Consider the following 17,035-nt stretch of genomic DNA (forward strand, 5'->3'; position numbering starts at 1 on the left):
AAAACTTGTTTAATTTGATTATTCGGAAAGAGGGTTTCGAGACGAAACTCCAGGCGCTTGAATCGCCTGATTCCGATAAACGAGCGAAAAGTTATACTAAAACGAAAATCGGATCAGAAATCGCGATCAGAAAATAACCGCGGAAAATCCGACGAAAAAGAAAAACGACGAACAGAATTTTTTTTTAGAATAAAAATGGCACGGAAGTCGAGGCGGCGGCGAACCTCGGGCGGCGTGCAACTCCGGCGAGTCGGCGGCGGGTCCGGCGACGGCGGCTGCGGCTACTAGGGTTTGGGCGCGGGCTATGGGCTGGGGCTCGGGCGCTGGCTATTTAAAGGCGCCCCCGGGCGGAGTCCCGCTCGGGTACGGCCCAAAGTCGGTTTCGTTTTTTTTAAATAATTACGCTTGGAAGAAAAATAAAAAGAAATACTAAACGGACTCCAAAAATCACGAAATAAATTTTCCCGGTTTTCTAAAATTAAGCCCGACAAAATGAACATTTATCTGGGCCCAAACTACAACTTTGAAAAACGTGCATTTTTCCTTAATTCAAATAAAAATACCGAAAAACTCTGAAATAAATATTATTTGATTTTTTTATTAAGTCCTCAATATTTCTATATTTTGGGGAAGTCATTTTATTCCCTCTCTCATATTTTTGTAATAGAAATAATTGATGATAAAATAAATAAAATCAAATAATCCTGTTTACAAAATTTGAGAAAACTCAAATATGTAAATAACGAAATCCCCAACTCTCTCCGTGGGTCCTTGAGTTGCTTAGGATTTTCTAGGATCCAAACCAAAAGCAAAATAAAATATGATGTGCATGATGATCTAATGTATAAAATTCCAAATTGAAAATTTGGGATGTTACAACTCTGTACCTCTTTCTTATTCAGTACATGGGATGTGTAAAGATCACCCCTCTGGCGACATGCCTACAATGCGTTTATGCCTCTAAGTCGTGCTCCGAGACGTGGGAGATATAGCCGCATCGTGGGTGTTACACGAAGAATCTTTGCGTGAACCTGCTAGGCTTCTTGGGCATGTATGGGAAGACAAAAGATACGCCGGAAGCACGGGAGGACCAACAACATGTGCACGAAAAATACGACATGCCTCCAAAGCAGTATGATGGTCCTGCCAGCTACGCTCTTACCAAAGAAGAGAAGAAAATCTTCTTTGAATGCCTTCTCAGTATGAAGGTCCTGTTTGGCTTGTCGTCAAATATGATAATAAATATGGCAGAGAAAAAGTTCCAGAACCTATAGTCTAATGACTGCCACGTGATTATGATGCAACTGCTTTCGATTGCATTGAGGGGGCTTCTACTGGAAAACGTTATTTTAGGCATTGTGAAGCTATGTGCATTCCTGAATGCAATCTCTCAGAAGGTGACCGATCCAGAAATCCTACCAAGGTTAAGGAGTGATCTGGCGCAATGTCTTGTCAGTCTCAAGCTGGTGTTCCCACCATCCTTCTTCAATATCATGACGCACGTCCAAGTTCATCTAGTCGAAGAGATTGTCATTCTAGCCCTTGTATTTCTACAAAATATGTTCCCCTTTGAGAGGTTCATGGTAGTCTTAAAGAAATATGTTCGTAACCATGATAGGCCAGAAGGAAGCATCTCCACAGGCCATCAAACAAAGGAGGTCATTTGGTTTTGTGTTGACTTCATTGTTGACCTTAAGAAGATTGGTCTCCCTCAATCGCGGTATGAGGGGAGACTGACTGGAAAAGGCACCGCTAGGAGCGTACTCAATAATATGTAGGGACGGGCATTCTTAGTCTCAAGCACACTACATAGTTCTGCAGAATTCTACCTTGGTGACCCCGTATGTCAATGAACACAAGAATATTCTGCGCTCCAAACACCCGGAGCAGTGTGACGACTGGATTACATGTGAACACATCAGGATTTTTGGCAGTTGGTTTCAAACACATCTCATGGGTGACAACACAGTTTCTGATGAGCTGTACTCATTGGCCTGGGGACCATCTTCGACTGTATTGACATACAAAGGGTACGAGATAAATGGTAATACATTTTACACGATCGCCCAAGATCGAAAGAGCACCAACCAAAATAGTGGTGTCCACTTAGATGTAGCAACCAAGAGGGGAAAGGACACGTATTATGGTTACATAGTGGACACATGGGAACTTGACTATGGACATGATTTTAAGGTCCCTTTGTTTCAGTACTAATTGGTCAATCTGTCAGGAGGCAGGGTACAGGTAGACCCACATACGAAATGACAACATTGGATCTGAAAAATCTTGTGTACACAGACGAACCATTCTCCCTAGCCAATGATGTGGCACAGGTTTTCTATGTGAAGGATATGTCTACCAAACTGAGAAAAAGAAAACAGCAGGAAGTGAATACGTCATACGATAAGCCAAAGTGCCACATAGTTCTTTCAGGAAAAAGAGACATCATGGGAGTGGAGGGCAAGATAGACATGTCTGAAGCTTATGAAAAGTTTCATGAAATTCCTCCCTTCAAAGTCAAGGCTGACCCAAGCACCCTGTTAAATGATGAAGATTATCCACGGTTATAGCACGATAAGCAAAGGACACAAGCGAAGAAAAAGAGAAAACTTTCTCTCCACAACTATTATGATGATGCCTTTGATCTAGAATATCACTGCAGTTACTTGTGAAGAAATGAAATGCCTTTTGTAACAGATGAGTTTTGGTATGAAACCTTGATACTTCAAAAGAGATTGTGCGTTTTGTACCCAAAGTGCATCTAGTTTTTGCAACCTGTTCGTCCGCCACGCATCCCTAGCATAGCGAACGCGCAACTTTCCCCCTCCGGTTCATCTCTCCGGAAACGCGAAACACCGGGGATATTTTCCCAGATGTTTCCCCCTACACTGGTACCACCTCATACCGCGTTAGGGCACCCCTAGCATCGATAATTGTCATGTCATGCATCGCTATGCATCTGTTTGCTAGACACCGAGACCAACGCCGCTGCTACCTAGTACGAGTACGTTGTTGACGACCCCTCTCTCTTGCCAGAGAAACCAGGAAAGCCCCCCCTTTGATCACCAGATATCGCCTACTCTTCTCTCTACTTCTTGCATTAGAGTAGAGTAGCATGTTACTGCTTTCCGTTAATCCTATCCCGATGCATAGCATGTCCTTGCTACTACTGTTGTTACCTTTACCTGCAATCCTAATGCTTAGTATAGGATGCTAGTTTATCATCAGTGGCCCCACATTCTTGTCCATCTGCCATGCTATACTATTGGGCCGTGATCACTCGGGAGGTGATCACGAGTATATACTTTATACTTTATGCATGATACATGTGGTGACTAAAGTCGGGTCGGCTCGTAGAGTACCCATGAGTGATTCATGGATTGGGTCCGAAAGGAAGTTTGTCCGGACGGCCCTCTGAGTGGATCTTTTAGCGGAGCGACAGGGCAGGAAGAGACCACCTAGGAGAGAGGTGGGTCTGGCCCTGGTCGTCGTTCGCGGTTACTACAAAATAACATGCTTAACGAGATCTGGGTATTTGATCTGAGTCTGGCTACTGGCCTATATGCACTAACCAACTACGCTAGAACAGTTATGGGCACTCGATGCCGTGGTATCAGCCGAAGCCTTCATGATGTCTGTGACTGAGCGGCGCGCGCCGCATTGGACCATAAGCTCGCGCTTGTATTAAGGGGGCTAGGTCTGCTTTCGGTCGCGTACGCAACGTGCAGGTGTGCAATGGGCGATTGGCCCAGACCCCTGCGCCATAGGATTTATATCGGTGTGCTGACCTCTCTGTTGTGCCTAGGTAGGGCTGCGACGTGTTGATCTTTCGAGGCCGGGCATGACCCAGGAAAGTGTGTCCGGCCAAAGGGGATCGAGCGTGTTGGGAAATGTGGTGCACCCGTGTAAGGAAGTTAATCTATTCGAATAGCCGCGATCTTCGGTAACAGGATGACTTGGAGTTGTACCTTGACCTTATGACAACTAGAACCGGATACTTAATAAAACACACCCTTTCAACTGCCAGATACAACCCGGTGGTCGCTCTCTAACAGGGAGACGAGGAGAGGATCGCCGGGTAGAGTTATGCTATGCGATGCTACTTGGTGAACTTACCGTCTACTCTCTTCTACATGCTGCAAGATGGAGGTGGCCAGAAGTGTAGTCTTCGATAGGACTAGCTATCCCCCTCTTATTCTGGCATTCCGCAGTTTAGTCCACATATGTTACCCCTTTTGCCATTTGATACCAATGCATACATTTGTAGTGTAGCTCCTTGCTTGCGAGTACTTTGGATGAGTACTCACGGTTGCTTTGTTCCCCCTTTTCCCCCTTCCTATACCCGATTGATGCGACCAGACGATGGAGCCCAGGAGCCAGACGCCACTGTCGTTGACAACTACTACTACTCAGGAGGTGCCTACTACTATGTGCAGCCCGCTGACGACGACCAGGAGTAGTTTAGGAGGCTCCCAGGCAGGAGGCCTGCGCCTCTTTTGATCTGTATCCCAGTTTGTGCTAGCCTTCTTAAGGTAAACTTGTTTAACTTATGTCTGTACTCAGATATTGTTGCTTCTGCTGACTCGTCTATGATCGAGCTCTTGTATTCGAGCCCTCGAGGCCCCTGGCTTGTAATATGATGCTTGTATGACTTATTTTTATTTGTATAGTTGTGTTGTGATATCTTCCCGTGAGTCCCTGATCTTGATCGTACACGTTTGCGTGTATGATTAGTGTACGGTCAAATCGGGGGCGTCACAAGTTGGTATCAGAGCCGACTGCCTGTAGGAATCCCCCTTCCACACTCCTTGGCCGAAGTCGAGTCTAGATATTACAAAACTTTTTACTAACATGGTTGTGTGCCTTACGGGCCCACATCGCCATTTGGGTGGTATTAGGATCTTTTACTCCTCGATCCTTACTCTGGTACTATGAACTCTCTTCTACTCGGGTTAAACGATTTTACTAACTTTAACATTAGGATCTCGTGACCACGTTCACCCCAAAGTTGGATAAGCCCTAGTTTTTCCTTAGAGTAGTATATTGAACTTTATCCACACTGTCATTTGACTCCTTTGAAACACCTTTGTTCTCAGATGGAGCCCATGAGACAGGTCGTGCGCCACACGACGGCCATTGGTGCCTCGGGATCACCTGCTGTGTTGGTTGAGATGATGACCTATCTGGGTTATCGCTGGCACCCTGAGTACACCGTCTATGAGGAGTACCAGGACTTCAACCAGGAGCACTACCGTGGCATCGTCCACCTCTACTCTCGGGAGTATGACTCCACTACCGTGCCGTACACTGCTCATGGTGTTGGAGTAACTATCGACATGGCGGTCCACGATGTTGCTTATGCTGCTCTGACACGTCTTCGTGGAGAGTACCGGGAGTTGGACACCTCCCCCTTCAGGCACATTGCTATCGCATCTGATGTTGGTGCGGAGGGATACTACACTGCTGCCTACTCCACTGTCACCCGAGAGACCTTCTACCATCAGAACCTGGTTCTGCATGCTGATGGGCTAGATAGAGCTAACCGAGCTCTTCGCCATGAGTTGTACACCACCCGTCAGCAACTGTATCGTGCTCTGACGCTGTTGCACTCCTCTATCCGATCTGGTGATCTATCGCGTTCTGTGATCTACCCTGCCAGGACCGTGATGCCCCAGGGTGTCGGCTAGCTGGATGTGGGAGGCTACTCTCTTGCACTTGGTCCTCTCCTGCCACCTACACGTCGGGTTCCGCACCAGAGTATCCGCGGACCCCATGCTACTCACGTGGAGGACTTCCCTTCGTGTCACTACCAGCTGTAGGGCTACACCTACCTCCACAGTTCCTCCTGGGACTGATGTAGGCTTTCTTTTTAGTGTTAGATGCATTCGCCACGAGCCTGCGTCCCGCCTATGATGCTCTTAGCCTATGTACTGAATTCTGTGTATCGAGCTCTATGCATGATCTCTTTTGTAAGATATGCCAACTACTATGTAGTATCTATCGTGTTCCTTTCATTATGCATGTTTCATCACGAATGATTTTTGCCCTTGCAAATTCTCAATGCTGAACCACCCCTGTTACATATTAGCGGGATGGTTAGACCAGGTGGTCGTGGTGACCCTCCGCAACCCCCGGCTGAGTACATTGCTAGGATGATGCAACAGTTTGAGCTGAATCGCCAGTTTATGGAGAATATTATGGCTCAGTTTCCTCGCCCCAATATGAACCAGCAGCCAACCCAAGTGACTTTGTAGGATTTCATGCATCTCAACCCAACTGTGTACCATAGCTCAACTCAACCTCTGGATGCTAATGACTGGCTCCGTGACATCACCTATGAGATGGAGTCTGCTGATGTAGCCCCTGCCAGCTATGTCACCTTTGCTTCCTTCTTCTTGAAGGGACCCGCTGCTCAATGGTGGGACAGTCACAGGCGTACTCTGCCAGTTGGAACAATCATCACCTGGCCAGACTTCCAAGCTGCTTTCCGTGCTTGCTTCATTCCTCAGGGAGTCATGGACCGTAAGAAGCGTGAGTTCCACAACTTCATCCAAGGCAACAAAACTATGGAAGCTTATCAGCGGGAGTTTCTGGATTTGTCCCGCTATGCTGAAGAAGACATTGCAACTGATGCACGCAGACAGGAGAAGTTCCATGATGGCCTTCAAGCTGACATCAAGCTCGCACTTCTAGTGCATGACTTTGCTGATTTCGCCACCTTGGTGAACAAGGCCATCAATGTCGAAACTGGTCTGCAGGAACACCAGAGCTCTCACAGGCGCAACCGTGACACGGGCTCATCTTCGGGCCCGTCCACGCAGAAGCATAGGATATGGATTCCCAACAGCATGTACCAGCCAACTGCACCTGCTCCAAGGCAGTCCTATGTTGCATTGTGTCTGCCTCCCCCACCAACCAGGCAGCCAAGGCTTCCAGCTCCACCACCCCAAGCTGCTGTTCCCACTCCCAATAATGGTCTCTGCTACAAGTGTGGCCAACCAGGTCACCGTGCCAGAGATTGCAATCAGAATCAGAATCAACTGGCCCTCCCTGCAGCTGGCCATGGAAACAACTAGCCTCGCAACAACAATGCCAGGTCTTATGGTCATGTTCATGCCAACCACGTTGATCTGAATGAAGCTCAAGACTAGCCTTCTACCATGATGGGTACACTCCTCGTAAATTCAGTACCTGCATCTGTTTTATTCGATTCAGGAGCATCGCATTCATTCATGTTAGAAGATTTTGCATACAAGCATGACGTTAAATGTGAGGAGATGAACACTTCGGTATTGGTAAAAAACCCCGTGGGGCAATGTCAAACCTCACTGGTTGGCATCGACGTCCCCGTGGAAATCGAAGGGCTGGAATTCTATGCCTCTGCCATTATCCTGAAGTCGTCTAACATCGACCTCATACTGGGGATGGATTGGTTGAAAGCGCATACTGCTTCTATAGTTTGCGCCACTAAGACTGTCCATCTGCTACACCCTTCCGATGAAATAATAAGCTACAATGCCCGTCTAGTTCAGAACGCCGAGGCGCGACTTTATGCCTTGAATGTGTTGAACGCTGCACCACTCGAGGGCATTCAAAACAACCCCGTCATTCGTGAATTCCAAGACATCTTTCCAGAAGAAATTCTAGGGATTCCCCCTGCAAGAGCTGTCGAACTCATCATCGACTTGAAACCAGGCACCACTCCTATAGCCAAACGACCCTACAAGATGCCGCCGCATGAACTCATTGAGCTTAAGGAGGAAATCGACAAATCTCTTAGCAAAGGATTCATTCGCCCTAGTTGCTCTCCTTGGGGAGCACCTTCTCTCTTTGTTAAGAAGAAGGATGGGACGAACCGATTAGTCCAAGACTACCGTCCTATAAACCAAGCTACCATTCAGAATAAATATCCTCTTCCTCGAATCAATGATCTTTATGACCAACTGGCTGGTTCATCAGTGTTCTCCAAAATTGACTTGAGGTTGGGTTACCACCAGATCCGTGTTCGTAAAGAGGATATGCCAAAGGCCGCCTTCATGACTCGGTATGGATCATACGAGTACACCGTCATGTCATTCGGCTTAACGAATGCTCCAGCCACCTTCTCTCGTCTGATGAACAACATATTCATGGATTACCTCGACAAGTTTGTCGTGGTTTATCCGGATGATATCCTGGTATTTTCCAAGAACAAAGAAGAACATGCTGGACATCTTCGTCTTGTGCTGGAAAAGCTTTGAGAGCATCAACTCTATGCTAAGTATTCCAAGTGTGAATTCTGGCTCCCCGAAGTAACCTATCTTGGGCATGTCATCTCCAAAGATGGTATTGCCGTCAACCCTGAACGAGTCCAGGCTATTCTCGATTGGACTCCTCCGAACAATGTCAAGCAAGTCCGAAGTTTTCTCAGTCTCGCCAGCTATTGCTGTCGATTTGTCGAGAACTTCTCCAAGATTGCCAGGCCTCTGACTATTCTGTTGCATAAGGGTGTCAAGTTCGAATGGACAGACAAGTGTTAGGAAAGTTTCCAGGCACTCAAAGACAAGTTGACTTCTGCCCCAGTGCTTTCTCCACCTGATACTAAGAAGGACTTCGTCATTTACTGTGATGCTTCCCGTCAAGGGTTAGGCTGTGTCCTAATGCAATAGCACGGAGTGATTGCTTATGCCTCTCATCAACTGCGCCCTCACGAAGAAATCTACCCAGTTTATGACCTCGAGCTTGCTGCTATCATTCATGCTTTGAAGCAGTGGCGACATTACCTTCTCGGTAATCGTTGCGAGATCTTCACCGACCATGAAAGTCTGATGTATCTGTTTACTCAGCCAGACCTGAACCTCCGTCAGCAGAGATGGATGGAGACTATTGCAGATTTTGACGTGGGTATATCCTATACCCCAGGCAAGGCTAATGTAATGGCTGACGCCTTAAGCCGCAAGTCTTACTGCAACCACCTCCAGGTTCACAAAGTTCAGCCCTCGCTTGTTGAAGAATTCAAAAGGCTGAACCTTCATATTGTTCCCCTGGTGCACTCGCTCCCCCTCCCTAGAGTTCCAAAAGATGAATCTTCGTGTTTTTACTAAGGGTTCTATAAATACCCTGGCTGTCGTACCAGATCTCGTAGATGGTATAAAGACTATTCAAGGTTATGACTCTGAAGTCCATAAGATTAAATGCCATCTAGCAGAAGGAAAGCCCTCATTCTACACTATTGCCGATGATGGCGCCTTGTACTTCAAAGGCCGCCTAGTGGAACCATGTTCGAGGAAAAACCTGGATCAGACTAAAAAGGTTATGAAAGAAGCTCATGATACGCCTTTGTCTATTCATCCCGGTAGTACAAAGATGTACCAGGACATCCGTCAGAGATTCTGGTGGTCCAATATGAAGCAGGACATTGCTCGTTATGTTGCTGAGTGTGACGTTTGTCGTCGTATCAAAGCTGAACATCAAAGGCCTGCTGGAACTCTGCAACCTATCTCTATTCCTGAATGGAAATGGGACCATGTTGAAATGGACTTCGTCACTGGATTTCCCGAGTCACAGAAAGGTAAAGATGCTATTCTTGTCGTCATTGACCAACTTTCTGAAGTTGCACATTTTCTGGCGGTCAAAGAAACAATCACTGCTAGTCAGCTTGCAACTCTCTACATGTCCAGAGTTGTTTCACTTCATGGAATTCCACTGGTTATCAGTTCAGACCGTGGCAGCTTGTTTACTTCAAGGTTTTGGGCAAGTTTCCAAGAAGCTATGGGAACTCATCTGTCATTCAGTACTGCGTTTCATCCTCAGTCGCAAGGTCAAGTTGAACGTGTCAACCAAGTTCTCGAAGACATGCTTCAAGCATGTGTAATTTCCTTCGGCAAGAAATGGGAGGAATCTCTTCCATATGCCGAGTTCTCTTATAATAATAGCTATCAAGCTAGTCTGAAGATGTCCCCCTTTGAAGTGTTATATGGACGAAAGTGTCGGACCCCTCTGAACTGGTCAGAAACTGGGGAACGTCCACTCTTCGGTCCGGATATTATCCAATAGGCCGAAGAACAAGTTCGCATTATTCGCAAGAATCTCAAGACTGCTTAGTCACGTCAGAAAAGTCAGTATGACCGTCATCACCAAGACATGGTCTATCAACCTGGAGAAAAGGCTTATCTTCGAGTTACACCAATGAAGGGTGCTCACTGCATCGGGATCAAGGACAAGCTAGCTCCTCGCTATATCGATCCCTTCACTATTCTCGAAACGCGTGGAAAAGTGGCATATCAACTGGAGCTTCCGCCAAACCTTTCACAGGTTCACGATGTGTTCCACGTGTGATAGCTCCGCCGTTGCTTCAAGGATCCAATCCAAGCAGTGGATCATGAAGTGCTTGAATTTCAACAGGACCTCTCCTATAAAGAGTATCCGGTCTGCATTCTTGATCAAGCTGAACACTGCACACGTCAGAAGACTATCAAATTCCTCAAAGTCCAGTGGTCGCATCACTCTGAAGATGAAGCCACTTGGGAACGCGAGGACCACCTGTGTGATGAATACCCCGCACTGTTTCCTTCTACCTCCTAAATCTCGGGACGAGATTTCTTATAGTGGAGGAATTTTGTAATGCCCGGATAATCATGCTAAAGTAATCCCACGTTAACGATGCCACGTCACCTCTGTCACTGTAGTTAATCTCGGGTTAGTTCAAAACCCATTCAAATTCAAATTTGAAATAAAGTTAAATAATAAAAGTTCTCAAAAGTGAAAACAAAAATGTTCTGGCGGTGCCATAATTTGCATATGTAATTATGGTGTAATAAACACATTTTTATAAAGTGCCTAAGTATTTTTAACTAAATTAAAACAGAAAAGAAAATAAATAAAAACAAAAAAAACAAAAACAAAAACAAAAAAAAGAAAAAGGGGAGAAACCCCCCCCCTGGGGCCATCTGTGGCCCAGCTGGCCAGCCCAACTGGGCAAAGGGCCAACCAGGCCAGGCCCAGGCCGGCCCCACTTACTCCATAACCCCCCTGCCCCGAAACCCTAGCCACTACCGCTCCCACTCCACCCCCCCACGTCGCCACTCCCTCTCCCGCCTCCCGATCCAATCTGGATCGGGGCGAAAAACCCCACTTCCCTCGCTCCTCGCATCCCCCCTCTACCCGCACTAGTTTGGGCACGACGCCCCAACCCCGTCGCCGGCGCTCACCGTCACCGCATCCGACGCGGCTGGACCCCGCCGTCGCCGGAGCATCGCGGCCGCCCGGAAACCTCGTCACCGTCCTCTCCGTCTTCGCCGTCGTCCTCGACCTCCCTCCGAGCCCCACTGCCTTGATACCCACGACCGGCAGTGAGCACGATCCCCTTCCCCCCTCTGCTCGCTCGTCACCGAACGCGCACGCACCCCGCCCCGCTGCCCGTTCTGGCCTGCCGCCCCTGCCCGCGCGCCCGCGGCCACGCCACTGCCCGCGCCAAAGCGCGCGCTCGCGGCGTCATTCCCCGCGCCCGCGCCGTTCGTTCGTGGACCGCACCCCTTCTCCGGCTGCTCGGCACCTTGCCGCGCCCGCTCGCGCTCCTCCTCGCGCTCACCGCAGCTACGTCGCCCGCGGCCACCCACGCACCGACCACGCCTTCCCTGCTGTGCCGCTGCTCTACACAGCCCCGTCGTCGCTCCCCACAGCCCCCGCGCGTGCCCGCCCCCTTGCTGTGCTGCTCCGGCGCCCAGTGGCCTCGCCCCGCTGTACCAAGCCGTGGTCGCACTCAACGCTGCCGGTGCCCCCTGTCGGCCACGCGTCCCACGGCCCCCAGCCCGCCACTGCCTGTGCCCCGCCTCCGCCTCTGGCCCCTCGGGCCATCGCCGCGCCGGCGGCCAACTCCGGCGCCCACCTTGGGCTTCCCCAATCGGGCGCCCAGCGTCCGCGCCTGGCTCCGCCCCGCTGCAGCTGCTCCCTGCACCCGACGCCCGCTAGGCCTCTATGCCAATGACAGGTGGGCCATGCCCAGAACGAAAATAATAAATAAAAAGAATTAAAAATAAATAATAAATAATAATAATTAATAAATTAATGGTTTAATTAACTTAATTAACTTTGATTAATTAAACTAATCAATTAACTAAACTAATTAAACTGTTAGTTAATTACTTAATTAGTCAATGACAGGTGGGGCCCACCTCTAATTAATCCTGATTAGGTTAATTAATGTACATAATTAAAATGTGTCACTGACAGTGGGACCCACTGGTCAGGTTGACCAGTGAACCCCTGTTGACTGCTGACGTCAGGGTGACATCATGCTGATGTCAACATCCAGTTTCGGATTAAATTAAATAATTAAATAAACCGAAAAATGATTTAAATCTTTTAAAATTGATATAAAATAAACAGTAACTCGGATGGAAAAACTGTGTACATGCAAGTTGCTCAAAACAACGAGACGAATCCGGATACGCATCCCGTTCGTCCGCCACGCATCCCTAGCATAGCGAACACGCAACTTTCCCCCTCTGGTTCATCCGTCCGAAAACGCGAAACACCGGGGATATTTTCCCGGATGATTCCCCCCTTCACCAGTACCACCTCATACCCCGTTAGGGCACCCCTAGCATCGATACTTGTCATGTCATGCATCGCTATGCATCTGTTTGCTTGATATTTATTGTTTCCTCCCCCTCTTCTCTCCCTAGACACCGAGACCAATGCCGCTGCTACCCAGTACGACAACGTTGTTGACGACCCCTCTCTCTTGCCAGAGCAACCATACAAGCCCCCCCTTTGATCACCAGATATCGCATACTCTTCTCTCTACTTCTTGCATTAGAGTAGAGTAGAATGTTACTACTTTCCGTTAATCCTATCCCGATGCATAGCCTGTCCTTGCTATTACTATTGTTACCTTTACCCGCAATCCTAATGCTTAGTATAGGATGCTAGTTTATCATCAGTGGCCCTACATTCTTGTCCGTCTACCATGCTAAACTATCGGCCGTGATCACTCGGGAGGTGATCACGGGTATATACTTTATACTTTATGCATGATACATGTGGTGACTAAAGTCGGGTCAGCTCGTAGAGTACCCGCGAGTGATTCACGGATTGGGTCCGAAAGGATGTTTGTCCGGATGGCCCTCCGAGTGGATCTTTGTGGCGGAGCGACAGGGCAGGCGGAGACCACCTAGGAGAGAGGTGGGTCTGGCCCTGGTCGGCGTTCACGATTACTTCAAAATAACACGCTTAACGAGATCTGGGTATTTGATCTGAGTCTGGCTACTGGCCTATACGCACTAACCAACTACGTGGGAATAGTTATGGGCACTCGATGTTGTGGTAACAGCCAAAGCCTTCGTGATGTCAGCGGGTGAGCGGCGCGCGCCACATTGGACCGTAAGCTCGCGCTTGTATTTAGTGGGCTAGGTCTGCTTCCGGCCGCGTACGCAACGTGCAGGTGTGCAATGGGCGATGGGCCCAGAACCCTGCGCCATAGGATTTAGACTGGCATGCTGACCTCTCTGTTGTGCCTAGGTAGGGCTGCGGCGTGTTGATCTTTTGAGGCCGGGCCTGACCCAGGAAAGTGTGTCCGGCCAAAGGGGATCGAGCGTGTTGGTAAATGTGGTGCACCCCTGTAGGGAAGTTAATCTATTCGAATAGTCGTGATCTTCGGTAACAGGACGACTTGGAGTTGTACCTTGACCTTATGACAACTAGAACTGGATACTTAATAAAACACACCCTTTCAAGTGCCAAATACAACCCGGTGGTCGCTCTCTAACAGGGAGACGAGGAGAGGATCACCAGGTAGAGTTATGCTATGCGATGCTACTTGGTGAACTTACCATCTACTCTCTTCTACATGCTGCAAGATGGAGGTGGCCAGAAGCGTAGTCTTCGATAGGACTAGCTATCCCCCTCTTATTCTGGCATTCTGCAGTTTTGTCCACATATGTTACCCCTTTTGCCATTTGATACCAATGCATACATTTTTAGTGTAGCTCCTTGCTTGCGAGTACTTTGGATGAGTACTCACGGTTGCTTTGTTCCCCCTTTTCCCCCTTCCTATAACCGATTGCTGCGACCAGACAATGGAGCCCAAGAGCCAGACGCCACCATCGATGACGACTACTACTATTCAGGAGGTGCCTACTACTACATGCAGCCCGCTGATGACAACCAAGAGTAGTTTAAGAGGATCCCAGGCAGGAGGCCTGCGCCTCTTTCGATCTGTATCCCAGTTTGTCCTAGCCTTCTTAAGGCAAACTTGTTTAACTTATGTATGTACTCTGATATTGTTGCTTCCGTTGGCTCGTCTATGATCGAGCTCTTGTATTCGAGCCCTCGAGGCCCCTGGCTTGTAATATGATGCTTGTATGACTTATTTTTATTTGTAGAGTTGTGTTGTGATATCTTCCTGTTAGTCCCTGATCTTGATCGTACACGTTTGCGTGTATGATTAGTGTACGGTCAAATCGGGGGCGTCACACAATCACAGAAATCACGAACGATGGCCAACAGATTGAGCCCAAGCGGACCAAGGACACATTTGTTTCTCAGTGCGGAGCTATTGGTAGGGACAGCATCCCGATCAGCATCTAGGAATGGAATAAGCCTAAGGATGATCCTGAAGTTTCTTATGTCAATGATAGACAGAAAGATGATCTTTGGACCTCGCGAAGGCAAATTTCACGCTACGCCAGAGGAGGATCTGAATAAGCCAGTTATAGAGCCAAAGTTCAAGGCGTGTGCTCTTATGAAGATGGCAGATCTATTCAGGAGGTGGAATAAAGAGTTGAACACAAAGTTTGTCGATAAAGAGAAGACTCCAGAATCCATCGGACGGTTTGAGAAGATAAGAGATCATTGGCCCCCATTTGTGGCCTACAAGACATCAGTGAAGGGTAAGAAAATGTCAGAGACAAACAAGAAAAATGCTGCAAAGAAGAAGTATCACCATCACATATGTTCAGGGGAGAGTGTGTCCACGTACCCTCGTAGACCGAATGCGGAAGCGTTAGCACAATGCAGTTGATGTAGTCGTACGTCTTCATGATCCGACCAATCCAAGTACCGAATGTACGGCACCTCCGAGTTCAGCATACGTTTAGCTCAATGACGTCCCGTGAACTCCGATCCAGCAGAGCTTCACGGGAGAGTTCCGTCAGCATGACGGCATGTTGACGGTGATGATGTTGCTACCGACGCAGGGCTTCGCCTAAGCACCGCTACGATATGATCGAGGTGGATTATGGTGGAGGGGGCACCGCACATGGCTAAGGGATCAATGATCAACTTGTGTGTCCTAGGGTGCCCCCTGCCCCCGTATATAAAGGAGCAAGGGGGGAGGCGGTCGGCCAGGAGGAGGGCGCGCTAGGTGGGGACTCCTACTCCCACCGGGAGTAAGACTCCTCCTTGTTGGAGTAGGAGAGGGAAGGAAGGGAGAGGGGAGGAGAAGGAAAAAGGGGGGCGCCCCCCCCCTCCTTGTCCAATTCGGACTAGAGGTGGAGGGGGCGCGCCGCTGCCCTAGCCGCCCCTCCTCTTCTCCCACTAAGGCCCATGAGGCCCATTTAACTCCCCGGGGGGTTCCGGTAACCCCCCGGTACTCTAGTTTTTATCTAAAACCACTCGGAACACTGCCGGTGTCCGAATATAGTCGTCCAATATATCGATCTTTACTTCTCGACCATTTTGAGACTCCTCATCATGTCCGTGATCATATCCAGGACTCCAAACTACCTTCAGTACATCAAAACACAAAAACTCATAATACCGATCGTCATCAAACTTTAAGCGTGCGGACCCTACGGGTTCGAGAACTATGTAGACATGACCGAGACACGTCTCCGGTAAATAACCAATAGCGGAACCTGGATGCTCATATTGGCTCCTACATATTCTATGAAGATCTTCGGTCAAACCGCATGACAACATACGTTGTTCCCTTTGTCATCGGTATGTTACTTGCCCGAGATTTGATCATCGGTATCTCAATACCTAGTTTAATCTCGTTACCGGCAAGTCTCTTTACTCGTTCTGTAATGCATTATCCCGCAACTAACTCATTAGTTACAATGCTTGCAAGGCTTATAGTGATGTGCATTACCGAGTGGGCCCAGAGATACCTCTCCGACAATTGGAGTGACAAATCCTAATCTCGAAATACGAAAACTCGACAAGTACCTTTGGAGACACCTGTAGAGCACCTTTATAATCACCCAGTTACGTTGTGACGTTTGGTAGCACACAAAGTGTTCCTCCGGTAAACGGGAGTTGCATAATCTCATAGTCATAGGAACATGTATAAGTCATGAAGAAAGCAATAGCAACATACTAAACGATCAAGTGCTAAGCTAACAGAATGGGTCAAGTCAATCACATCATTATCCTAATGATGTGATCACGTTAATCAAATGACAACTCATGCCTATGGCTAGGAAACATAACCATGTTTGACCAACGAGCTAGTCAAGTAGAGGCATACTAGTGACACTCTGTTTGTCTATGTATTCACACATGTATTGTGTTTCCGGTTAATACAATTCTAGCATGAATAATGAATATTTATCATGATATAAGGAAATAAATAATAATTTTATTATTGCCTCCAGGGCATATTTCCTTCAGTATCCCACGTGCACTAGAGTCAATAATCTAGATTACACAGTAATGATTCTAACACCCATGGAGCCTTGGTGTTGATCATGTTTTGCTCGTGGAAGAGGCTTAGTCAATGGGTCTGCAACATTTAGATCCGTATGTATCTTGCAAATATCTATGTCTCCCTCCTGGACTTGATCCCAGATGGAGTTGAAGTGTCTCTTGATGTTCTTGGTTCTCTTGTGAAATATGGATTCCTTTGCCAAGGCAATTGCACCAGTATTGTCACAAAAGATTTTCATTGGACCCGATGCACTAGGTATGACACCTAAATCGGATATGAACTCCTTCATCCAGACTCCTTCATTTGCTGCTTCCGAAGCAGTAATGTACTCCGCTTCACATGTAGATCCCGCCACGACGCTCTGTTAAGAACTACTCCAACTGACAGCTCCACCATTTAATATAA

Source organism: Triticum urartu, chromosome 1 (assembly GCF_003073215.2).
Source record: "Triticum urartu cultivar G1812 chromosome 1, Tu2.1, whole genome shotgun sequence".
NCBI lineage: Eukaryota > Viridiplantae > Streptophyta > Magnoliopsida > Poales > Poaceae > Triticum > Triticum urartu.